Consider the following 26,688-nt stretch of genomic DNA (forward strand, 5'->3'; position numbering starts at 1 on the left):
CTTCCCTGGATATTTGAGGATTAGCATATGTTATGGACAAGATCAAAGAGATCAATTTACTGTTTGTGAGCTTTATTCAGGAATTATTTGATTTTTGCAAACACAACACAGCTGTTGTGTATGCAAAAATGTACTTAATGGTAAGTAAAGAAAAGATTTCTGTGGAGTCTTTTGTTTGACAGAATTCACTCTTCCATCTCTTACAAAAATCAATTAAGATGAAAATGCAACTGGACTGTGTATATTTTTTTATTATTTTTTTAATCAATAGACCCCCGTGTTCCCAGATTCTATTGAATTAGGTTTTCAAAGCTCTTTTGTTCTCACCTGTCTATGAAAAATCATTCACAGCATCCTGGATCTCGGTTCACAGTGTCTGCCTGAATCCAAAAGGTAAAGTACTCCATCCCCAGGGAGGGCGCCAGCTGTCTCATTGATTCAGCATGGCTTTTGGATGATTCTGAAGTAGCACTGGCATAATTTCCAAAGAGAGGTGTATAATGAGGTAGCGCCATGTTAACCATTACCAGGGAGAAGTAGAACATCTGGTCTGGAACAAAAGAGAAGTCCAGACCTGAACTATCAGCATCAAAGCATGCACTTGTGGGGTAGCATATGCCAGGATTCACTGCCTAGAAGCAACAGATTTAGGGATGAAATGGGATGTGAAAATAAGAGTAAAAATAATAAGGAGAAAAAAAAAACATTTTCTCATGTATTTCTTTTCTAGGATTTATGTTCTTGCTGACTCAAAAAGTACTGTCACAATTCTTGTACGCTGACAAAAGAAGGGATATTCAGAATAAGCTTCACTTTGTACAAATGCATAGGTATTTCCTATACTTTTTTTTTTTTTTAAATCTAGCTGTCTTTACTCCTTTCACAGACTGAGCTGCCACTTTGATGTAATCCCACTAAAACCCCAGCTCAGTGCAACATTTTCTACCCTTTGCAGGTTCCAGTTGTACAGCAGGAAGTCTGGAAATGCCAGGGAGACCCCAGTCTGTCAGCTGGGAGCAATCTCCCCATGCACTTCTCCCACAGTCTGGAGGGCTGAGGATGTAAACAGTGAAAATTCTTCATCAACAGTTGGTGGAGATGGTGGGGAGTGTTTTAAAAACAGAGTCAGAGGGAGAGAAAAGGAAGGATGTCATCATAGGCAGCCCTTGCTAGCAGGTGCATTCACACCAGGAGCTGGCTCTGTTCTCCACTGATTCAATGAAATCTCTGTCTATAGCAGCAGGACGCTGGCAACTTTGTCAGGGGTATACAAACGCCTGGGTATGTATGTGCTTTTTTAGGGGGCAGTGAGAGGGGGGAGACTTTTAAGAAATCTGGGGTTTATATGAGAGAAAGGGCGGGGGGGCAGAAGAAGCATTTTCCTATCATAAGAAATAAACTGATCTCTCCATCAGCTTCCAGAGTACATCTCTCTCACTGGCTGCACTGTTGGGTACCCTGGTGAGCATATGGTACCTTCACAGCTCCCTCATCATCATTCTGGACATCTTCCTTACTGGCCTGAGTTGCCTCCTAGAGGACTGATAGTAGCGGATCTGGCCAAGTCTCCTTGGTGCCAAGTCCTTGTGGCAGGTATTTCATAATGAAATTCATCATTCTCTCTCACATTCATGGAGGGGGGGTGTCTCTGCCCAGAGGTTTTCTGTTTGCTCTGGGGGATGTTAGGATTCCTGGCATTGCTCTGTTTCGTGACCAGCAACACGGCTTTTTAGTTGTGCACCAAGACTTTTGTCCTTTTGCCTGTTCATCCTTGGGAACTTAGCAAAGCATTGTGCATTTGATTGCAATGTTATTACAATGTTAAATACAGAATAGTTAAATCTACCAGGCACTCTGTAATCAATATCTCTACCAATTTTCCGGCTGTCCCACCAGGGTGTTCGTAGTATGGATTCAATATGACGGACTTTAAATGACATAGCAAAGAAAAGTACTGTTAGAACATAAGACTTCTGTGACCCCTTCCAACCTCAATCAGGACTCCCCAAACTCCCTTATTTCACATTGCAAGGAGTCAAATGCACATCAGGAAGTAATTAGCTCCTAAATCAGAACACCAATCCTTCATCTTCACCCATTTTCTTGTCTTCTATTCACAAACTGCTCCAGGTAGTTTTCTACTATGAATGGCCCATTGCTCTTCCTCTACTCCCCCATCTGCCCCTCAGAGCAATACATCATCTCCTTTCCTAATCGTCTTTTTCTATCATACTTTTGAACTGCAAAATGTTCTGTGCCCTTTTCGATTTGCAAGTCCATATTTTTCTGTCAGACCACTCTGCTCACCAAGTCTTTCAGGCCCACCCCTCTTTATATACCCCCACATGATTGCTGAGGGCTTAACATATATGCTCTGTTTCTCAGTTTAGTGTTCTGAGTCCGTATCTTTATTATTGGGGATGTGAACTGTGTAAAATATCCACTCTCTTCATCCCCTGATGATTCAGATTGGCAGACCTGTTGGTGCACATTGTGCTCCACATTCCAGCCAGTGTATGTGTATATTTTTTGTTTGGACATTGAAGCACAAAGAGAGAAAGGTATTTCCCCCAAGTTTTAGCTCAATGAGTAGCCGGAACACTGCTGGCATGTGCCTCCACAGCCAGGAGCTGAAAGATACTCCCAAAAGCCAAGGCACGGCTATAGCCAGAGGGGTGAAAAAAAAAGACAAAAAATAAAAGATAAAAAGAAAGAAAGAAAAGAAAAAGAAGAAAAAAGCCACTGCATTAAAACAGGCTATATAGGCTACATAAAAAGGTTCTTTACAGACCCATCTGTACAAAAGTAAGTGGCTGATCCATTTCCCTATAACACTTCTGATATCAGTAGCCTGACAAGTTACTTGTGGGGAGGGGGGAAGAAATAACTTGTCATCAAAATGAACTCCTTGAGTATTTCCATTTTGGTGTAGAGAACATTTGATAGAAAGAGGCACTTGTCATCTCTTCCTTAAACATAGTCTTCTGCCTCTTTTGTTCAAGCCACTGTAAGCGAGATAGCATATGCACAGGGAGTAAATTCTTCACAGGCAGGCATCTGGATCAGTATATTGAAATTGAGTCTATTTTTAGACAGCTGATGCTAGCTTCCCCATGAAACTGCATATTTGTAGTTTTCAGGCTTTCTGAAGTGGATTTTTGCCATAAATTGATTGTAAGTCATTTTGAGAGCATGGGAGGAAGGGCCTGCTCCAAAGTCTATTGAAAATATATTAGAGTCTTTCTATTGATTTGAAAAGCTGAAGATCAAGTCAGCAAGGACTCATTCTGTCCATGTAAAATACAGGAAATTTGCATTAGAAATGCAACATAAATGTATTTCTTATGCAAAACTCAGCTGAACAGTACACTTCATTGCCTATCTAGCAAATTCCACAGCTGGAAATATTGTTCTCTCTTTTATATCCTTATTCTTTTTATCCAAATAGTTAACCAGATATCTGGGGTTTTCTCAATTGTTTCGTTAGGGGGATAAATTGATGACAGAGTCTGTGATTGCTCTGGTACAACCCATTTTCTTTACCAGGAACAAGCATAAATCCCTGATGCAGCAGGAACAAGCAATAGAATGTCTTTTTTTTTTTTTTCTTTCAGCATCCTAAATCTGTCTTTTTAACAATCAGTCTGTCCCAAAAGCTGCTGCTTTTTGCTTTGGCTTTCTTTCAGTCATGCCACAGTTATTTCTCTGTCTCCTGCTTTTCTGGTCCTTTCTGCTTGTTTTTCTCACTGCCATTGATTCTCTGTTCTATTCATTTGATCCTCAGACTCTGAGTCTGCTTTCCAGAAATTTGAGGCTGCTGGGATTTGCTGTCACTGTCCATAGTAGCAAACCCATTGTGTCCCCTACTTCACACCTACTATCACTTTTTTACTATCCACATTATGTGTCCAAATCTCCATGTTCTTAGGCGAAGTCAAATACATAGAAAATTCATTTTGCTAAGTCTGCAAAGAGTGTCATCCAAATCAAAATAAATTGCATGTTGATCCACTTGTTCTCAGTCCACAGAGACTCACTGAAGGCTATATGTAGATCAATAGGTTCACAAGGGGTCACATGAGAGCAGAATATGGTTTGAAATCTCTTCAGGAAATATCTGAGTAACCAACCAAGCCATTCCTCATTTTGTGAACTTGTTTTACCTTGAATGACCAAAAATTGTGAAGTAGATGATATATATTAAATTATTACCTTTTGTGAACAGTGTAACTTAGCTAAGTCACACACTGTTAGGACTGAGAGAAACTCAGTGCCTGATGTAATCCTATTATATAATATTTTATATATTATATAAAATAGTTCTCCAGCTCAAGCATTTTTATTCCTTAAAGTTTTGAAATACATGCAAAGTCATGATGTATTCTTAGAACATATTTTAGTAAACAGGTGTGGTATCTGATCTTGAAGGGAGCCTGGTAATAGAAATTCCTAGGATTTATTCTAGGATCAATCATCAATTTATGGAGAGTTTTGGAAACTCTTTATATTTGAATTTTTAGTTTTGTGTGATGGCCTGGAGAATATTTTTCAGTAGACTTTCAAATTCCCATTATTTTATAAACTGTGTTTATGACTGCAGTTTTCAACATGGAATAAATTATGCAAAAAACAGACCATGTCTGACAGTCAGAAATAATTCCTGAGGTCCTTGTATTGCTTCTCCCTAGAAAAATAATAGAACTCACTGCCTTAGCTATTAACTCCTAATAACTTCAAGCAGCAAGTTAAAAACTGGATGGAGAATGGAAACAACATAGAGGAAGGATAGAAGAAGAAGGTATTCAAAACTAGATTTTATAGGCAACCCCCAAATAAAAGTAAATAGTTCAGGAAAGAGGGTCTGACAAGGAGCCCAGAAGTCCTGAGAACCTTAACCACAGTATCAATGACCCTTTAAAAATATTTTTTTTTAATATTTTAAACAGTGGAATTTTTTTCAATTGTTCATAGTTTTCTTTTTTTTTTTTTTAGATCTACAAATCTTTATTTTCAATTTCTTTCATTATTTGTATGCTTAAGTTCTTTTGTGATGGCTGAGTGTGTTTTGCTTCAGCAGCTGCAGAGCTCTGCAGAGTTAAATAGCCTGTCAGGGCTACCTCAGGAGGGCTCTTCTTCTAAACCTTCATGAAACCAAAACAATTTCAGCTGAATATTATCAGGATAAAAAGTTACAACATGTAAAATCTATTTACCTAGGTCTTCTACTGCCCAATGGAAGGTTGTTACCTCTAAATCACCATTTAAAGTTGGTCACATGTTCTCCCTATTCTTTCTCTTTACCTTCAGAGAAGAAATGGATTTAATTATTTTTTCTAATTAGCTGGCATAAACAAAAGTGATCCCTATCTGAGGGGCTCACATTTCTGCATACACTAAGCACCCAACTCCACTCCCAGAGTCAGTGCTGTTACAGACCTGGGCCTACGAGCCTGAGTATACGTGAAATCTCAGTATAAAAGATTTGACCAAGGTCATGCAGAAGTCTGGGATGGAGCAGTGGACCAAAATTCTTTCCCTGAAAAGGTTTCTTCCCTTCTACTGCACCTGGAACAGCCCTGAGGACCAAAGCACTACCTATTCGTATAATGAATAACCCTTCTACTAAAAATTGCTCCAGGCACACTTGGCAGCAGTAGCATGGATAAGTGGGAGGGCTAAGCTAGCTGATAACACTTGGTAAACTATTAACCAGCCCACACATGGGCTTGAAAGGTTTGTATGTGTATATATTAATCTTTCCTGTAAACACAGAGGACAATTATGGACACAGTGGCTAAACTGCCAGTGTTAATAGATTGCTAACCCAACACAATTACTACTGCACTACTCCCACAGAAATCTGTCCTTTCTGCTCAGAAGGACATCTTAGTTGATGGGGAGTGTCTGTGTATATACATGTGTATATATTTGGTATTTGGTTTGCACTGATAAATACTAGCAATATCACAGAAAAGTTCTTCGTGACACCTAATATGGAAGATCATCTTGGGGAGTGTGGGACTTGCCCTTACTTGAACGTGGCAACTCCAGCATGCAGAATGCATGGAGGCTGCCATTTGTTGGCAATGGTTGCAACAGCAGCTTCACAGTCTTGTTCAGTGGCCCCAGGTTAAAGAGAAAATTTCACCTCTGCAAACCATCCGTACTCCATCCAGATAAAGCCCCAAAAATATAAAAGCAGAGCACCTCTTAGCATGGGTTTAAAAGTATCAAATATCAAAAAACCCATGCACAAATGAGTATGCATGTGTCTGCATCTGTGTAGTTGTCCTCTGTGTCCTGGAAGAACCAAGGTCCCAGCAAAACTATCACATCCCTCTCCAGTTTCTCTCAGTATTCTGTCTTAATGGTTGTATGACATTGCTGGTGGCTGTGGAAAAGGTCTCTGTTCCACTGCAGAAGTACACGCGTATCAACTCTGAGAAATGTCATTCTTCTTTATATCAAAACGCCTGGCTTCCTTTTGCAATAAAAGGTGCTACATAAGGCGAGATATGACAATCTGAGCAATAAAACAAGAAATCCTAATCTCTTCATGCTGGGCACAGAGAGAAGTTTATTGAAGCACTGGTTTACTGTAGTATGTTATCGAATTGTGATAAAGCAGATAAAAAGGGAATGGAAATGGAAAAGTTATTAAACTAATTGTATCAGCAAGAGTATTAATTTAATTTATCTCACTTTATTATTGCCATCAAACTCAAATGCAAATCCTAAAGTGTGATTTAAATAGATGATTGAATTTAGTTTGGGTGGAAAATAAAGGCTGAGAAATGATAAATGCTGTTTCATTACATTAATTTCGAAAAACAAATCTTTCACCTAAGTGATCCTTTGATATCCTTTTTGTTTTCTAGTCTTGCCAGGAATTGTTAAAGATGACACTTTAGAGAGACCCCTAAAGAGGACTAGGGTGTACAATTTTGCTTTACTGTACATGAACATACTCGCTTGACATTAAATCTTGGGTGTTTCAGTATATACTTAGAAACATATTGAAATCAGAAGACATAGTAACCTCAAAGAGAAAGGTGAACAGTTCTTCTGCTAAAAACAAATAAATAATATGCTCTAATTCATTTTAAAAGTGTACTAGGGTATTGTGAAGCTAGCATAGCCTCAAAAGTGTTAAAATTTGAAATAAATAGTGGGCTTTCCATATTTCCATTTCAGTCTATGAGATTCTTTCTTTAGATTTCATCGTTCTTAAAGAGTTAAGGTTGGGTTGGGTTTCCTAACACTGTAAGTATTTAAAAGCCCATGTCTAAGGGAAAGCACAATAAGCCAGTATATTCTCATGGATTAAAGCAAATTCCAGGGTGTCACCTAAAGTGTAAATACTGGAATCTGAGATTTTTATCATTCTGATGGAGACTATATCTATAATATATACCACAGTTTGAAGTTACTTGCCAAGTGCAATTAACTCTTTAAGAGACCATTTATTTAGAATGACTGTGATGCTTCTGGTACCCAAGTACCTTGCTCAGAGCACTGTGCTCTGGAGATATAACCAGAGAACTATGGTGAAGCCTTCAGTCATCTACTTAATCCCTCTACCTTAGTTTAGGTGGTGACAGAGTGGAAGCAAGCACGGAACTGAGAATTTAGGCAAAAAATATGAGGTAAAAAATATGAGGTAACCTTTATTAAGTATTATGAAATTCTTAAATGAGAAGAATTAAGTTAAAAAAAACAACAACACAAATAGAAACAAAATTCAAAATTTATTCTGTGAATTCAATCTCCTAATTCAATATTAATTTTTCTTCTTTTCATTCCTTGTACCTATGACTTCTCATCTCTAGCAAGTTATTTCCAGAAATAACTTCCTATGGATTTATGTCCTACAATTGGTTTCTCTGGTGTCTCATTTGCTATTGGGACCACGCTCAAACTGCAGCCTTTTCTTGGAGAAAGAGGAAAACAATTCTTTCTGTCTCCACCCAGCTACATATTTTATAAAGTGAGTGGAAATTTATCTTTGAGATTACTGTTTTTCTCTCAGACTAATTGGAATAGACCAAGAAATTAAGTGGTTATAAGAAGATAAGTGGATGGTAGAACACATGTATCCACGCACACATTAATCCAGCAATGATTGCAGTAGCCTCCTTTCTTTGGGAAACTGAGTCGAAAATGTTTTAAATAACTTCAAATAGTAGAATAAGAAAAAAGATGAATAAACATCCAGAATTGCAGGAAAGTTGATTCACTTCTGATACAATTCGGACTAAGGTGTATTAGACCAAGTCTTAGAGCATCAGTCCGGTAAAATATGTAACACTCATTCTTAAGGTAATGCGTTTAAATGGACTTCATGCCTAGAAGATTTATTAAGTTGCAGTCATACTTTGTCCTGAAAGTTCAGGTTCAGATCTTATGAATTTCAAATAATAACTAAGTCAAGTGTAGTCAATGTTTATTATTATAGCTGTGAGCAGCATGGTAATCAAAACTGTGGAAATGTCTGCAGCTGTACCCACAACATCCCTTCTGCAATGCTCCCTTCACTAAGGAAGCTGTTGATCTAAGTAGATTGTTGCCTACCATGCAACATACACAGAAAGAATAGGGAGTAGAAAGCAAAATATCATTTCGGCTGCCATTTCTCTAAGTTAATAATCATTGTAGGAGCACATGTTGAGTTTTAGTATTAAAACGAAGGGTTTCATATTACAGATTATAGGGAGACTTATGTGAACAATGTGGCAGATATAGACAATCAAAGTGTCTATTGAGGCATGGAGCTGCAATACAAAAGCAATCAGTGCAGAAAGCAAGGCAGTGACAATACAATATTAAATCCATTTGATAGGCAAACTATATCTGTTGAAATTTCTCAGGGTGAATGAGTATAAAACTCATTATCAGTATTGCAGCATGTCCCATGGCACCACTTTATTTATTCAAATTAAGATTGGAGAAAGTGAGTAAATACAGCATCCCCGTACTCTAAAAATTCTTTGCAGATAAATCCTTTGCTTATATTTGTTCTTTGCACACTTTCCATGAGTCTCTCATGCAATGTTCCTGCCCAGTGTAGGAAAACAAGCTTTATAGAAAGTACAGAGCATACGCCTGTGAAGTGTATTTACCATTTAGAATGGTCGGTGAACACATTCAGGAGCTGAATGATAGTGGAAAGGACTGAATCCTTAATCTTGGCTTTTATCATTTAATATTCTCAGTTGAGTATCTCAGATGTCTGTGAAGCATCACAGACTACTCAGTCATGCTCTTAAATGATGAGTTATTTGGCTAGCAGAGTCCACCCAGTCACACTGTATGGCAACTTCACATCTTGACACAAATGTTTGCTTTTTACCAAGTTCTTCTCACATACCAATTTTCCCCCAGAACCCATGGATCCCAAGCAGTTTGCAGCCCATTTCAATCCATGTCACTGGCCAGCATCTTGGATCCTAATGTAGAGGGATATTCTCCTCTCATTTGAATACATAAACTAACATTACTGAAATATTTCAAAAGCACATGACCAAGTACATTTATACATTTTTCAAGACAGCAGAAGTTTTAGACATCACAGTGTCAGTGATCACCAGTGTTTTGGATTGTGGGTGTTTAGATTTTTGACATCAAAGCCAACACTACCCCTGATACTATATTATCCAAAGCCCGAAAGATCTCAGCACCTCTATGTGGGGATCTATAATTTCCAGTTAGGTTTGTATCAGACTCGCATACAATAATTACTACAGTTTGCACTGTAGTGAAGAGCTAGTGAAAGATTCAGACTACGCTTTCTTTTTATTTTTTTCTCTTCTCATCCTTGCTATAATCTCTGTAATTGTGATGATAACAGTCTAAACTACTTTGCCCTTTTCATTGTTGAGTAATTTGATTAGAAAGTAATTCCTATCCTCAAGCTCAGTAACCTTAGGGAAAAGGTGAAACAGAGAGGTCATTCAAAATACAGAGACTATCAAAAAAGGTTTAAATAACTGAATCATTAAGATTCTATAGCCTCCTGTCCATGACAAAGATGGTAATGAGAAGAGGAAATAGCATTCCCAATGTATTCATTGGGAAAATTACTGTAATGAAACTTAAGCACAGGAAATAATGCAAATGTAGCCTGTTCTCATTATATGTGAAAGATTGACATTTTTGTACCCCTTTCTTCCTGTCATTGTTACTGTTGTATGAAAATCAAACCATGCTTTCATCTTAAAAGACATATTTTACTCAACATACAATACAAATGTAGCACAGAAAATTGTAAGAACAGATAGACAGTCAAGTGGTCAGAGTATTTATTTACAGTTCTTGCAAAACAGGAAACAAACCTTATGCTCAAATCTAAATGCAGTATTTATCATTCGTTATGACTGCATTCATTAAGTTGTATTAAGTATAGAACAGCTTTTGGAAATATCCCCAGTTTCTATGCGCAACCTTTTTATGGATCACTGAGAATGGATACTGATTCTGAAGATCTACAAAACCCAATGCATTCTGTAAGAAAAATACCTTACAGCTTAATTTATGATTTAGTATAGAAGAACTGAAAAAGAAACTTATAACTATCTGTCCAGGTAATAAGGCTACAGCTATCACCAATCTGCCTGTTTCATTGGCTATCACTGAAAAAATACTGTTCCTGACATTAAGATTTTCTTTTTACAATGAATGAATTGTTCTAAGTTATTCCACTCTAACTTAACTTAAAAATGAAGAAGCCATTTTTCTCCTCAGATATTCCAAAGATAACTCATGCCCAAATGTCAGCCAAAGCCTAGTTCTGAAAACTGTACCTCCAAAGGTGAACATCTTGAAAAATAACTAGCAACTTCAAAAAAATCCCAACTACTACAAACAGGAACACATGAATAAGATTAAAGGCAGCAGTCACCAGAAGTCATGTTAATTCATTTCATACTGTATGGTTCCAAAACACTATAAATACTATATGTACTGTTTCTCTAAGTAATGAAATGCAGTCAACAGGAGGAAGGGTAGAAAATTTAAAAAGTGTTTTAATGTTACATAAACAAACACGTCACAACAGCTAGATAGATACCCAAAGCAATAAGAAAATAAATAAAGAAATAAATAAAAAGCATATAATTGTGCTTGCTTCATAACTACAGGAAATACCAAAGATCTTTAGCAGTTACAAGTATTTTTTTCTGATTTATTTTGACTATTTTCTGTAAAATTCAGTTAAACTGGATTTTGAAGCCATCAATTTAAAAGGGGTTTTGTCCAGTCAACCTTCTTTATCTTCAGTCTAATTCTGAACCAACAATGAGTATAACTTCAGGTAAATTGAACCACTTGAGCCTTTCTGATGATAATCAAAACTGTTCCTTCTGTACTGACTAGAGTACAAAGATCATTATAATAAAATCTACAGCCCTGAATTCCTTTCTGATCTAAACCAAGGCAGCTATAACTGCACCAAACTAAATCATTTTTCCTTAGGAGACTTCCATAAAGATGATTACTCCAGTTACCCACAATACTCACGGACTTATCATCCACAATGCAAAACAAGTAAAATGTCACTGATACTTCCATAGCTCACTCTCCTTGTTGGCCTTGATCTACACTCTTTAAATCACAGAAAGAAGACAGTGTAGTGGGGCACAGTAATCCTTACTTCATAGAATTGTACATGAACAGTATGAACTCAGTGCAGGGTGGAATACTGTATGCAAATTTTTCATAATTTCATCTAAAAATTGATTAAATGAACAGGCATGTCATAAAATAATTCTTTGTGCGGAGGCACTAACAGACAAGAAGATGCTGCTTATTCTTTAGACTCACCTGTAGCGATGTGACACTTGACAGCTTGGGATTTCTTTTCTCTTCCCATCTGGCTTGCTTCCTTTAAGCAAAATTCCAGCACTCCGTGCCTGGTGGCCCCCGCATCAGTAAACACCCTTGTGTTGCTCATGTTACATCTTCACTTGACATAACAACAAATGAAAGTGTTCTTCTGTATATCCATTTCTTTTCACATAGCTTTGGCAACCGCCAGCTGGAATAGGAAAAGACGTTCTGATTTCAATTGCTGACAACTAATATGCAGAGAAAGCCAACCAGTGCCAACAGAAAAGGAGCAGGACATTACAGAAAACCTGACTGTTAACACCAGCATCCAAGGCCAGGCAAACCACTAAATAAGATTCAGATCTTGCCCTTTCCGGCCCCAGCTGTCACCAGGCATTGGACCTAAACAATTGCTAAATTCATGTTTTTCCTCACTGTCTCATAGTCAGCGCTTCTGCACGTGGATAGTGCAGTAGTTGTCAAGCACAGACCACATTGAATGCATTCTAGAAAGAGGAGAAAAAAACGGAGAAATGAAAACCAAGTGAAAAGACCTGGATATTCTTCATGGCTTCAGCTGTTCACCTCTTCTCCTATCCCAGAGGTGAGGATTATGAAATAAGGAGATAGAGGCATACAAGAGAAATTTTGAGAACTGCTACTAGAGTATACAGAGGGCATGCAGTATAACATTTTCTTTGTGTAAAGTCATGTCTTGTACTGGAATACTGTTTTTTCCCCGTTTGAATTCATGGCCCCTGCTGCATACATGTGTCTGTCCTTGGAAGGTGCAGGTGACAATGTGTAGGTACACCTAAGGACTTGCAGAGTTGGGAGCAAGGGTGTAGGAGTTGTCATGGACAGATCTGATGTGTGAAAAAGTCATGTTTTGATTTGAGTGACATAAAAATCCTCTGTGACTCTGATAAAATGCACAGAGTTTGCTGCTGATCTCACTTATACTAACTTCTGACTTCCTAAAACTTCAGTGTAGCGAATTCCAGGGCAAACTTGTCTACAGAAGAATTTCAATGTATACAGAAACTTCTTTCCAACACTTCACATGATATTACCAGACATGTGACAAACCCTGGATGGAGCATTTATGACACCTGACATCTAGAGCCTTTCCATGCCTTTTCAATGACAGCTGCTGAGAAGAAATAACATCCTCCAGCTGCACAACTTTATCCTTCCCTCACTTGTGAATTGAGACATTTTGCTTTAAAGTGGCACTCTATACTGTACTCTTAAAACTGCAATTGTCACTTGATGAAAGGAAGCCAAATGCTCCATCAGTGACATCTGACAGCAAATAAAAATCTCCTTCCTAAGGGCATAATGGGCAGGATGCAGCCATATCGTTCTTTCCTCTTATTAAATCACACTATCAGTGGGATTAACTATCAGGCAGTAGACACAAGGGCTCCACGAGAATATACAAAACAAGCAGGGTACAAAAGACCAGCGCATGCCCCTCCTCAGAACCAAGCACCGTGACATTCCATGAATAAATTAATGTGATTAGTCCTCCAAATAAAGCCTAAGGAAAACAGTCAGCACTAACACAAGGCCAGGTACCCTATCACCTTAAGCTTGGCCTTCACAGTGGGGTGAAGCCACAGGAGAGGAAAGAAACAGCAGTTCCTCACTAACCAGATTCACTTGCAGGCTACATTTTAAAGAACAACAAAAACATATACACAGTAATTGCCAGATAGTTAAACAGGGATGAAAAGCATGACCAGATGAACAAAAAGTTTGAGCTTGTTCATTCTTTCCTCCCACAGCTGCTGTCTGACCACGATCTCCTTCTCAAATCTAATTAGCAGGCCAAATTAAGCCCTCATGTTACTCTGTTCAGTGGAGTTTGCATGTGGCATACATTTGCACTAATGTGCTATGCTAGAGATTTTCTTAAGTGACTTTCTGTTAGTATGCAGATGTTAAAGAAATCTGATTTCAGAAAGGGCTTGAGTGCCCATACACTCAGATATTCTCTCTGTATAAGGACTGAGATGTCAAAGGCAATCCAGAGTGAACCAACTAGTTGCAGCTCTACAGGGGCTGTGGTCCCCATGTAAGACCTACCAGGCACATATACCCTACAGCATCTTCAATGACAGGTGTGGTTAGGAACCTTAAAAGTTCCTCATAAGTCAAATCAAGAGGTTTCTGACTCTCATGCATGTTGTATGAAGACACAATGACCATGAGTTATCCTATTTTTTCAGCCTAAAAAACAAAACAACAACAAAAATAATGCTAACAGAAATCAAATTAAAAAATAAGAGCTTTTTGTTACCTTTTAATTTCTCTTTTATTTACACTTATGATGCTATTTTTAAATTATAGATCAATTCCAAAGGATCCTCAGGGGGGCTAACAAAAAGATTCCCTATTGAATACAAAAAACTGCAATACCAAGGTCAGTACTCCTGTCTCCTACCCCATTTGGTCAAAGAGAAGCTGCTTCATTGGGAGAACCTCACTATAAAAACAACCTGCCCCAAGAGACTATCCATGTCCCTGCTACACCCTCCCTGCAGTAAGGCTGACCATATCTCCCCTTCAGCATAAGCAAGAAAACATGGGAGTCAACAGAATCCCTCTGTTCTTATCTGTCCTCACTGTTGAGGAGTAAGGGGTCATCCCTGCGAAAAGCCCCCATTTCCTTTATTCAGTGATACAGCTTGGGCTGCTAAGACGCAATGTTACCGTTTCTCTCTTGCACAGAAAAGGCCAGATTCTGTGTTGCATGGGATAAGTGATGAGTGGATTTGGGCTTTCCCAGGCAGACATCTAGTGCAGACCTCAGACTAGAAGTGTCTCAGATAAGAAGGACTTACACGTGGGGTGAGGGAGGAGAGGACACACATCACTGCGCTATCTCTGACTGCACAGCAAGGCTGGACCTCCCCGATGCTCCAGTCAAAAGCACCATGCAAATTACCTTAACTGACCCCATTTTATTCACACAGCATTTTATTCTAGAACATACATCCTGTGAATCCCCTTGGCAACTAGCTAACAGCCAGCAAAATATTCTCTGGCAAATGCCCATTAAACTTCACACAACGTTCCTACACCAAAGAGGCTTTATCTCTAGTTTGTAGTCTCATTTTTTTAAGCATCCTGCAGTACCAGATAAGCTTTATAAAAGCTGTTCATTATTTGATGTTTCCTTTGTTCAGAAAAAATGACAACAAATAAATTTGGGGAAAAAATAGGCACCACTTTGATATTTTCAGTGGTGCTATTCAGAAGACAAAGAAAAGATACATTTTTAACATCCTTCCCCAGAATATTAAAGCCCTGGGTTTTGCCAGGGAGATGATTTGGGTATAGAGAGCTTCATTATCAAAGGTCTCAGCAGTTCTTCTTGTCTGTACTCTCCCCAGCAGCACCCAGGATGTCACAATCGCTTTCTGGAAAACCAATTTTGATCTTCCACAGAAAGCTATTAAAAGTAACCTGGATCTTACGGATATAACACTGTAACCTAAGAATTTTAGAAAGCTGGTAGCCTTTCTTAATTGTTTAATGGAGGTTTAGCACCAGGTATTAGCTCCTGGGCAGAGCTGTATGTCAAGTATGTCATATGATTTGTTACTGAAGGATGAACATTACTGTCTGTTGTCACATTAGGAGACAGGCTCGACCTGGGCAATACTTTACTAATAGTTTGCAGGCTGGGAGGACTTTGAATTTTAATCATTTTAAACGATTCATTTGTGTTTTAGTGCGGATCCAGGTTCACTTCACATCCTTGGGCCATTGCAGACACTTTAGCCCCCTGAGTTAATCCTGTGTTCATTCCCCAAAATGAATATTCATACCATTCAAATGCATTTTTTAATTAACTGCACCAGCAGCATTATCATTATTGCACCTGAAAGATTCAAAGCCAGATCAGAGAAATGTTGCCACAATAGAATTCACTAAATTCTGCTCACATTCCCTTCTAAGGCTGATCACCTTAAAGTAATGAGAATAAACTGTGGGATAATATAAGACAGATCTAATTAAGATAATGAACTGGAGATTATGAACACTGCTACTCTGTGTCTGAAGAATTTTAATATATTAGTCTAACAGAAGGTTAAGGATTTACAAAAGGAAAGATATAGAAATATACAATGTGTTTTTGTTGGACAAAGCTTGAGATTCAGCACCTAAAATGGATAAATGAAAGAAGGATAGAAGGAAATAAAGGTGCATATTTCAGGAAACACATATCATAATTTATTTTAATTAATTTACTTAACACTTGCATAGAACACAGGATGAGAGAATTCTCCCTACAAAGTGTGGAATAAAAAGAAATTGGGCAGGGAAACATTATGACAAGCTGAGAGGCACTTATAAGGCTATACTGTGGAGTTTTATCCTAGCTTCCATCTGATATGGCTATTATGGCCTTGGATGAATTTTTCTTGTGGGAGCAGCCTAATTAGCTTGCCAGCAGCAGCAAGGAAGGGAAAGGGAGGAAGGCAGACAGAGAGGAAGGGGGTAAATGAGCTGTTAGGTAAAATAGAGTTGATATCAATAAGACCCACTGTTCCTGTGAAGCTTCATCTTCCAAAACAAGGCAGCAGAGAGACAAATGTTTGAGGTTGAAACTAGAACTCAACAATTTTCTGCAATCAATAGCAGATTGTCAGAAATCATCCTTCTCACATTTGCAGAGGTACATTCTTCAAAGCCAGTGCCTGGGAACTGCTGCCTTGGAAAGGTACCCCCAGCAATTTCACTGTAATTATTCTGCCACAGATAAAATTTCACTCCAGAAAGCATCACTATTATTTTCTAGAATAGAAACGTCGGTTTACAAGCATATTCATTACAGAATGAATGAATGAAGAAAAAAAAAAAAAAACTAGGCCAGGCTGTGCTGAGCCAAAGCTGCATACCAAGTGGACACCCATGTCCTCTGTTGAGATGGGAACGTTGGGAAAACTGAATTCTTGAGGGGTACGTCAACAGAGAGGCATGACTGCAGCACAGGCAGGCATAAGCAACCCATCACTGACAGCGACAGCAGCATCCCTGCAGCTGCACAGCTTCGCTCAGACTGTACCGCCTTGCCCACAGCTGTAGGTAGGTGCTGGGCTGTGAAGCCTCAGCTGCAGCCGAGGGTCCGCTCCTTACACCCAACACAGGTAGTGCAAAGCCCGGGCCCCCATGTCCCGGGAGTCCTGGTGGTAGAAAGAGGGACAGAGCTCCCAGAGCTGTGTTTTATCCGTGTTGCATGATGTCACCGTAGACTAGGAGATCCTTTGGTGTGCTCCAGTACCTGTGCAGGTATAAACAAGTGAAAATGTCCATGGTGTTGTTCTGATTCATCACAGGCCCCTTCACAGAGCTCAACTAGCATTGCTAGAGGCAACAGCAGGCACCAGACCCTGCACTCAGGAGGATGCAGGGTCTCTAGCACAGACTGACCACCTGGGTGTAGGTGGAAGTAGTCGGGGACAGCCAGCCCAAAATGCCATTTCATGTTGTGTTGCTATAGCAATATGATATAAGGACAATGGAATCAAATTTTGCCTGATTAAAGACCACAAGGTTTAGTTTAGAAAAATATCATTTGATAGAGAGAAGTATCTGAGAATAAAATGACAGTAATCTCATTCCGGTCCATTTCTACTGCTCCAGACAGGATGCCATGGACAATATGTAATGGCTCCAAAGTTCATTTCCAAAAGTACAGTTCTCACTGCTGCTTCCTGTCCAATTTTCATCTTGTTCCAGAAGCAAAGATTGTACTATAGATAAGCATAATTGTCATTGGCTTCACTGAAATAGCAATGTTATTTCTCTGTACTTAGGAACATACCCTTTCCTTCGAAAAATAGCCATCTATGGATCTGGAGACAGAGAAAATCAATTTGTTGGAGCTTTCCTTCAGATTGCTCTACTAAATAAATAAATAAATAAGTGATCAGCCTTTTCTCCCTGCAGCACCAAGAGACAATATCCATAACATATTCTCTACAAAGAGGAAAGCCTGTCTGTGAAGCAGACAGATATTTCCTGGAGGTTTATTCAATGCTTGAGGTAAGCAAGAAAATAAGGACATAACCAGCCTCACTGCTCACACTCTGAACACCAAGCACATTGCTTTTACCCTCACTTCTCTCTTATTAGCACAGTATTAAAAATAATTCCAAAGGAAAACATTCTGCTGTGCACACTCGTCCCCCTGAGGAGAGGATGAGAGAACAAACACACACCAGCTGTTCGTTGTGCTGCTCTGTGCTCTACTGCATGTCACTCTGTTTCTTTGGTCATGAGCTCAATATAAAACCCCAGAAGAATAAACTGGAAATCAAGACTGTCCTAATATCACTGAGCAGAGCCTGAAAAAAATCATAGCGAGAACACTGAAGCAATTGCTCAGAGGTCTGTCAGCTGTGTACTACACATCAGCTCACCAGGAGAGGACAAATTAAATGAGAAGGAGTCATCTTTACTCCTCAAATTTTAAAATAGACTCTTAGGGTATGTCTTGTAAAAAGTCAGTAGACTTCAAGGGTGGATAAGCCTGATCTTTTAGAAAAATCTGGTTTACCCAAATGATTTGTACTGACCAAGGCCCTGCAATAAATTGTTAATAGTGACCCAATACATACACATTTAATACAGGCATTAAACGTTATATACCTCCTATATATACGTTATATACCTCCTATATATATATATATAATTTTTGTTAGACAGTATGGTGTTTGTTAGACAATATGGTGTTTGGACAACAAGCAAGGTGGAGAATCAATAAGAATTTAAGACACTGCTTGGAAAACACTTGGGTGATGCGAGATTCCTTATCCTCAGGACAGTCTCAGCCTGCCAGTGATCACACAAATTGTCCTCCATGTACTGAGAAGATAAAGCAATTCTGAATGTATATAAAGTTACTATCTCTATACCAGGAAAAGGCACCTAGGAATACAGGGGTATGTTTAAGCAGATATTGTCTGGATGGGGGTTGAAGGCGGCAGGTCAGTCTGCCTTTCAGAAAAGGAAACAGAAATTCATGAGGACAAAGAGATTTGTTCTAAAATCTTTTTCTCTAACTGCTGTATTATTACTGCTACCTTGGAAAAGAATCAATCTAGTCACTAAATTCAGTCTAGCCACTGTTCACAGGAGATGAGGACTTGGTCAAAGTGAGGGAAAATCACTTGATTTTATCGCAAGAAAAGTTAAAGATGCAAAAGCTAAAATATGATATCTGAGAAAAGAGAAAAAAAAAAAAAAAAAACACAAGTAAATTTGGCCTTCCAAATTGTTACAGATTAGTGAAGGAAGCAAGGAAAGATGTAAGAGAGTCTTATTTTCCTGCTTACTAATTCTGACAATTTTTCAGACAGGTAATATAATTATAGCTTGACCATTTTTGATGTAGCTCATAATCATCATGGAAAGATGAGATAGCGCTTGTCATCTCTGATTTGCAGAGCTAAAGTATTTTTACCAGTATTTAAAGGATTTGTTCATTCTGTCCAGGATTTGTTAGCTTTAAAATAAATAAATAAATAAAAATTCAAAGTGATCTTAGCTCACACAGATACTAACTTACCTCTTGAATTCTGCCTCCATCTTCAGGGAAGAGAGAGAATTCCTTCACAAATGGAAAACAAAGACCTAGTTGGAGTGTCACTTGAAGAAGTGATTTCTTCTGATTAAACTGGAAATAAAATAAATTATTTGTTTTGAGAACACATTCTTGACTCCAAAATTGTTGTATTACCTATTATTTCTCTTTTGCTGTCAGTGCTTATGGTCTTTTCAATATCACTGGATTTCAAGGATATCATCATTTATAGATATTTTCCTTCCCCAATATTTAAATCAATAATTTCAAATACTCTTTTATTCTCCATTATCCTTCCAACTTTTGTGGCCCTCAAGACCGTATTTCTATCCCATGCATATGCATAGAGATGAAAAGATCAACAGATACGAGCTCATTCAAATCTCATCATCTGTCTTATATCCAATGTACTGTACATTAATGGAGCATTAAAGTTTTTGAGTTAAATCAAGGTAAAAAAATCAGTTATGATGATAAAGACTGCTATAATCTAGCAATCACAATTTTAACTGCTGCATGAATACAAGAGTAGGACATACGATTTGAATAACAATGGAAATATTGACAAATATTGAGTAAGGGTGAAAGTATAACATTTAATATGGCAGCTGTATTATTCTTAAAAAGTGTTGGAAAACAGACACATCACCTGACCAAGAACAAGTCCCGATTTTCTCACTACTTCTATACTGATCTTTAGTTTGTTCTCACACAACCAGACTCCAGGTGCTGAAGTATACTACCTTAACAATGTTTTGAAGGCCTTTGTTATTGTGTTGTTCTTTTTAAAGTAAAACAACTTAAGGAATACTCATTTAGCAAAAAGACCAAAAAGTATTCCAACCAAAAAAATCTCGAAGACTATGTCACTCTCTTAACATGGCTTTAACTTAGCAGCTGCCAAGACAATCCGCATCAAAATCACCAGGACAGTGAGATGCAATTCTGACCTGGCATGACAAGTGTGGGGAGGAAAGCATTGTCACTCTGACACAGCAGCCTCTGAGCAGACAGCTCTTAAAAGAAAGTTTCCAGAAGTCTGGACTTACATTGCCATTGTAGTGATGTTTCTGGATGATGTACAGAAGACACTGTAGTTAAAATGAGTCATTTTCTGCACGTGCACACACACACACACACACAATTCTCACTCCTAAAAACTAAAATGACCTAATAAAAAGTCAGGTATTCTGGTTTTGAATTCTTTCTCCTAATTATTTACTTTCCGGCATGGTTAGACATCCCCAGAGACCTCTAGACTCATCTCCGCTAGGGCCAACACATGGAATAAAATCCAAACACAATCTAAAAAGCTTACAATTTAGGGACACGTAAAAAGAAAAGCATCTTATACCTGAGACTTAGAGGGATTAAACAGAAAAGCCTCTTCTTTACTCTTATCCATCCTAAAGGGCCCTAAAAATCCCTTACAACAAGTCAGTTTTCCTCAGCAGAAGCACTACAAAAAAAGTAGTAAGCCTTGTTCCTAACATCCTTTCTCAAGGTCTAGCGCAAGAAGCATGCTACATTTTGGAGTGAGGACAAGAGGAACAGCATTATGGCTATTTCAGACATGACATTTCTATTTCATGCAATCCTATTTCACGTCCCCTTAGGACACTGCAGAGGAACCACAATTCGAGCTGAATAGATTACACCAGAGCTCTCACCAGACCCCAGGGCAATCCAAGGTGAAAGGAGCACAAAAGTATCTTGAAGTTACTTTGGTCTATCTTCCTACTAGGTCATGACTTCTGCGCTCCTACTCTAGAGACACAGCACAGAATTTCACTCTGTTTTACTCAAAGGTTTCAGTTCCAGAACTGAATTCGGGTGTCCTGAGTTCCCACTCTGCCTGCTTTACTCTGCAAGAGCTCAGACCAGAGAAGAGAAGTCTCAGGGGGGTCTTATCAGTGTGTATAAAGGCCTTGATGAGTGTGAGTAAAGAAGTCAGAGCTAGAATCTTCTCAGTGATCCCAGCGACAGGACAAGAGGCGATTGGGACAAACTGAAATACAAGAAATTCCATCTAAATGCAAGGAAAACCTCCTTTATGGTGAGAGTCATCAAACACTGGAACATGTTTCCCAGAGATGTCATGGAGCCTCCATTCTGGGAGATACTCAACACCCAGCTGGCTATGACCTGAGCAACCTGCTCTAGCTGACCCTGCTTTGAGGAAGGGCTTGAACAAGACAGTTTCCAGAAATTCCAACTTCAGCCACTCTGTCCAGGCAATAACCTTACGGTGACTTTATTGTCAGGAACTGAAAGGTATGAGCATCTGCAATGCTTGCTTCAAAATATATGCTTCTCTAAGGGAACACAGGATGTGCTGACATTGAGATGCAAGCTGAAAAATGCAACTAGGAGCTGCTCTGGGATACCAAAGTAATTCAAACCTGTTAATTAAGAACTGCTAATGAAGAACACAGTGCTGGATCAATTTCTTCAAGGTTTTATTTCTAACTGCTCTAGCCCAATTCCCAAGGGTCTCTGAGTGAAAAATGAGCAGCAGAAACTTGGAACTAGAGGACTCCCATACGCTTCTGTGTGTCTTTAGCAATTCTCCAGCTTTAATGCTCAGTTATACACAGGCTTTCTTAGGACTAATTTCCACTATAAATTAATGGCAGTTTGGACATCCTTTTCTTTGGCTGGTGAGGAAAATGCAGCCCGCTATATTTTTCCCTTCCTGTATGGCTCCTTGCAATGTGAACTACAGTTTCAGTGGTGCCAGGCCATGAAAGGCTCACACCCCTGTAACAATAATAATTCACTGTGGGCCACTTCATCCCATATGCTTCTGTCCAGTAGCTCACGACTTTGGGAGCCAAAACCCCCAAGTTAGCAGAATGCATCAGGTAAAGAACAGAAATTCTTTCCCAGAAAAAAAAAATAACCAACATGGTGATGTTGTTGGTTGTCCTAAAATGGCACAGTTCTGCAGTGGCAGATGATGAACTTATCAGAATTTTTTGCACAGCACCAGGACCATCAGCTTCCTTCTTACCTTTTTTTTTTTTTCCACATTCTGTGGCATCAGCTTGTACCACTACTGTTCCCTCACCTTGACAAGCTGTCACAGAAAAAAATAATAATATATATATATATAGGAACTATATGCAGGCCACTATATGTATTTTACGTGTAGAAAAAGGTTCAAAGGTTCAAATCTTCACTATGGCTTGCCTCCATCTTAACAAAGAATTCCTGCCTTTCACTTTCATCTCAAACTGGTTATTTCATGCTAGCAAAATTTGAATTACATCTAGTACTCACATCCTGGATCTCCATGTCCTAGAAAAGCAGGACCAATAAGAACACTTAACGTAGCCTTACACTGGGATCTGTGAACCCCATATTAAATAAAAAATGAACAAACAATGCAGTCTGTCAGGTCTGCCTGCCACAGATAGGAGCTTCTTTGACACTGCTGCAGAGCTAACAAACAGAAGGGACATTCATGGCTTGCGTGCACTTCTCAGGGGCCCCCGACTCGTTTCTTTGAAAAACCCAAAGCTCTTTGGATCTCTACTGCACACATAGCCTCAGTGATGCTCAGTTTCTTTGCTTCCACACTGATATTTTGCAGATTTTTAATAACCCCTTAGTAAACAAAGGAGTGCTGTTTCATACATGTTAATAAGAACATAATGTTAGTTCAGAGAGCAGGAGGCACACTCCTGCAACGAAGCCAAAACTTTGCCAAAATACCTCGGTATTCCCATGAGCAGGTGAAATACTTGAGAACAGAGTAATAACAAAGCCATATTCACATGTGAGGACATCTGAGCATACATGGCATATAATGAATATGTGTTTAAGCATCTGAACAGAGTGCCTCTGCATAAAATGCTATGAAGGTATTAAGCCAAGAGAGTCATGTGGCAGTGACTCAATAAGAAAGATAAAGTGACCCCATTTAGACCCCAGCTCCCCCAAAACCTTAGCTTCAGCTGCTCAGGCTTCATTTACATTACCACATCTTGCGCTTCAGCTATTAACAGCATACTACATTGTGAGCGGGCTTTTGTGGGGGCACAAAAAGAACGAGTGGTCACAAGGAAACCTTTGTGCCTCTTCCACGGTTGCATAGGAGCTCCAGTCCTCGCTATCCACAGCTGTATGGGGAGGTTCAGAGTTAATAATGCCAGCAGCAGAGCACTTTTCAAAGGAAAGTGGAGCAGAAGGGAGGGCAGCTAAAGATCTGCTCTCTTTCTCTCACAACGGCTACCAAACTAAACAGAGGGAGTTTATGCTGTGTCCCCACAAAGGAGACGTACAAACTACTTGTCATTGGAGAAAGCCTTTCCACAGCACCGAGGCTTTCCATCTGCCCTTGAGAGCTGACAGGCACGATGCTTTCAGGCATTATCCGTGCTGCAGTGCACCTGCAGCTCACCCATGCTTTTGCTGTGCCCTTGCTAGTGCCTGGAGAAAAGGTATCATACAGGATTTACGTATGTCCTGTTGCTGGATTTATTTATGGTGTTTTTAAGCACTGGGCATATGCATGACGCTTAATAAGACATAAGCTTCAGATAGCCTCTGCCTGGAGGAGATTATTTGTTACATATTCATTCTCTGACTCAAAAAGATTGCAAAGTATATGTTTAAAGGAATGCAAGAGGCCTTATTCAACCTTAAATCAGACTGTCCATCAGCATGCCTAACTAGCTAGATTTTCACCACTGAATTTTTCCTAAATATCAAACTTTATGAATGAGCAATCTGGGAAGTTAGAACTGAAAGCCCAAATTCTGAGCATGTCTTCTTTTTCCTTTTTATTTTTCTTTTCTCTTTTTTCTTTTTTTTTTTCTCTTTTTTTCTTTTTTCTTTTGTTTTCTTTTTCCTTTTTTCTTTTTTCTTTTTTTCTTTCCTTTTTCTTTTCTCTTTTTTTTTTTTTTCCCCCTAGGGGTGTGCTTATATTACGCAATATCATCTATAAGCCCTACAGAATAATTGCTCACAGCCTATAGAAAACCAAAAAGGATAAATCGAGAAAGGGGACGATGCTGGAACACCAGAGGTCCCCTGATGCAGGTAGAATGCAGAGGGCTGGCTGAAACGGAGGAGGACGTGCCCTGCCTGCAGAAGCTGGGCGGCGGGCAGCACGGCCGGCAGGTGTCAGCCTTGCTTTGCACAACCCGCGCATCCCCGGCTCGCAAGCCAACGCTGGCAAATTGGTTTGATCTGATTATTAATATTGACAGTAATTTTCTCGTGAGGAGCAACAGTCGCACAAGCTAACCGTGTTATCGCAGAAGCCTATAGGCAGCGGTATTTATATAGGTTCCAGTGTTGAACGAGCTGTTACCGTAGCAACTGCTCCATCGGCTGGATTATAACTGGGCGAAGGAGGGGACAGGAACAGCGTCCTGATGAGAAATTCAATTAATGTGCTGCTGTTCGCAGGCAGAAGCTAAACAGCAATTCCTCTGAGTGGGCAGTCACGTCTTACATGCGATGTTTTCCCCCAAAGGGGAAACGCTGTCCACTTTATGCCTTCTTCACGCTTACCCCTATGCACGTTCTCAAGGCATTCACTTGCGAATGACATTTATTTTCCTCCTACAAAATTCTGTGCAGGTTTCCATTCAGCATATCCACACCACGCAGATAGCATTTTGTAATGCCAGGTGTCCTTCTGCCATGTCGCAACATGCAAACAAAATATTTTTATGACAGTGTTTCCTTTATTAAAAATGCATTGAATATATCTTTTAAGATACAGCTTCACAATCAATCAATCAATAAATAAATAAATAAAAACGCTGTTACTCACTCAGTATGCTAAGGGGGGGGGGGGGGGGGGGGGGGGCGGAAGAGCCCAGTCCTTGTGCAATTTAGTTTCTGAAAGGCTCCTTATCTCCTGTTGTGCTGTAATTTTCACAGCACTCTGAATTCACAGGCAAGCTGTCAGTCACTCTGCTGGGTGCAGCACCCAACCCTGTTCATTTCTAATCTTATTTCTTCCCTCATGATCTTTTAAACCCCACCTGTACAGTCCCACCCACAGGAAGCACCTGTGGGGAACAGTCCAGCGAAGCAAAAATTGTGTCTGTGGAATACTCCTAACTCATCATTTTCTTATCTGCATTAAATCATGCCATAATTTGATGTAGGGATTTGTAGTCATTTCTTCTGAGATTCTCAAATCATTTTTGGCCTACGCTCATATGAAAATGTCCTTTTGGTCCTGTACTTTAAAATCCTTTGATCTACTTCAACCACAAAAACCTTCAAATGCTAGCTAACATCCAAGCTATCTTGTTTCCATTTGAAAAAGAAATGCAGTACCTGACTCATCCCTTTCATAACAAATGAATACAAAGAACATCAGTAGGAAAATATTGGAAAGGTTTCCCACTTACAAATTTCCCAATCTGTCATTCCAGCGAATCGTCTGCTTAAAATAAGCTTTCCCCTCTCTCACAGTACTTCCACCCAGCACTACATTCACAGATTCCCTAGGTCTCTGCTATTTATCTTCAGGCAGACATCTGCACCAAACTGATGCATCAGTCCCTGAAGTTGTGGTCAGTTTTGAGGCAAATCCCTTCGGCTGCCCTTCTTATTCTACTTGTGCCTCGTCCAGTCTAACTCCAGTTTCTACTGCTTTATCTGCCATTAAAGAGAGTGAAAATCGGGGACTTCCTCACTTAGAATAAGGCAGAAATAACTGTAGTAATGCACACCCAAAAGCATCTTTGAGGTCAGCCAGTGAGCACCACAACAAAGAGCAATACCCTTTCACACAGGATATGGTCAAACTTGTTCATAGTAAGCACACACCTAACATGAAGCTTGCTACTGTCACGAGTAAATCAGCGTCAGCAGATACCTACGCGACCTCTGAAAATATCCGTTTTTCCTTTGAGATTGTGTTAGTGTTTCCTTATCAGTGCAACTCTGTGAATTTGGAAGGTTTTCCGTGCAATCAGAAGGAGTAAAAATAGCCTTTAAAATTATCTGTTAAATTGTGGTTGGTGCAGATTGCAGTTAGGTGGGCTCAAGGAGCATGTGAGTGGCAGATTATACTAATAAATAAGCCACTGGACTGAGACTCGGATGGATGAAACTCGGGAGACTTGTCTCTTATTTTCAGCTTTCTCACATATCTGATGGGACCACAGAAACTCACTTCCTTTCCCTATAATTGTTTATATTCTGCCATCCTTTTTCTGTCTTGCCTGCTAAGATTATGTAGAGACAGAGACTGTCTTTCATTTTATTTATATCATGTTTATACAGAAGGGAGT

General features: G+C 39.3%; 1 protein-coding gene across 2 annotated transcripts in view; it reads right to left on the minus strand.

The window, feature by feature from the left end:
• NXPH1 (neurexophilin 1) overlaps window positions 1–12,010 on the minus strand; it is a 181,853-nt gene extending 169,843 nt beyond the window's left edge. Inside the window, exon 1 of one of the 2 annotated variants that reach the window (XM_083825168.1) lies at window positions 11,818–12,010. The gene's annotated coding sequence lies outside the window, so the exon portion shown is untranslated. Of the gene's footprint in view, window positions 1–327; window positions 906–11,817 lie in introns of those variants that run through there. The other variant, XM_083825164.1, reaches the window with a different exon arrangement.
• Window positions 12,011–26,688: the final 14,678 nt, after the last annotated feature.

Source organism: Anser anser (assembly GCF_964211835.1).
Source record: "Anser anser genome assembly, chromosome: 2".
In the NCBI taxonomy this organism is placed as follows: Eukaryota; Metazoa; Chordata; class Aves; order Anseriformes; family Anatidae; genus Anser; species Anser anser.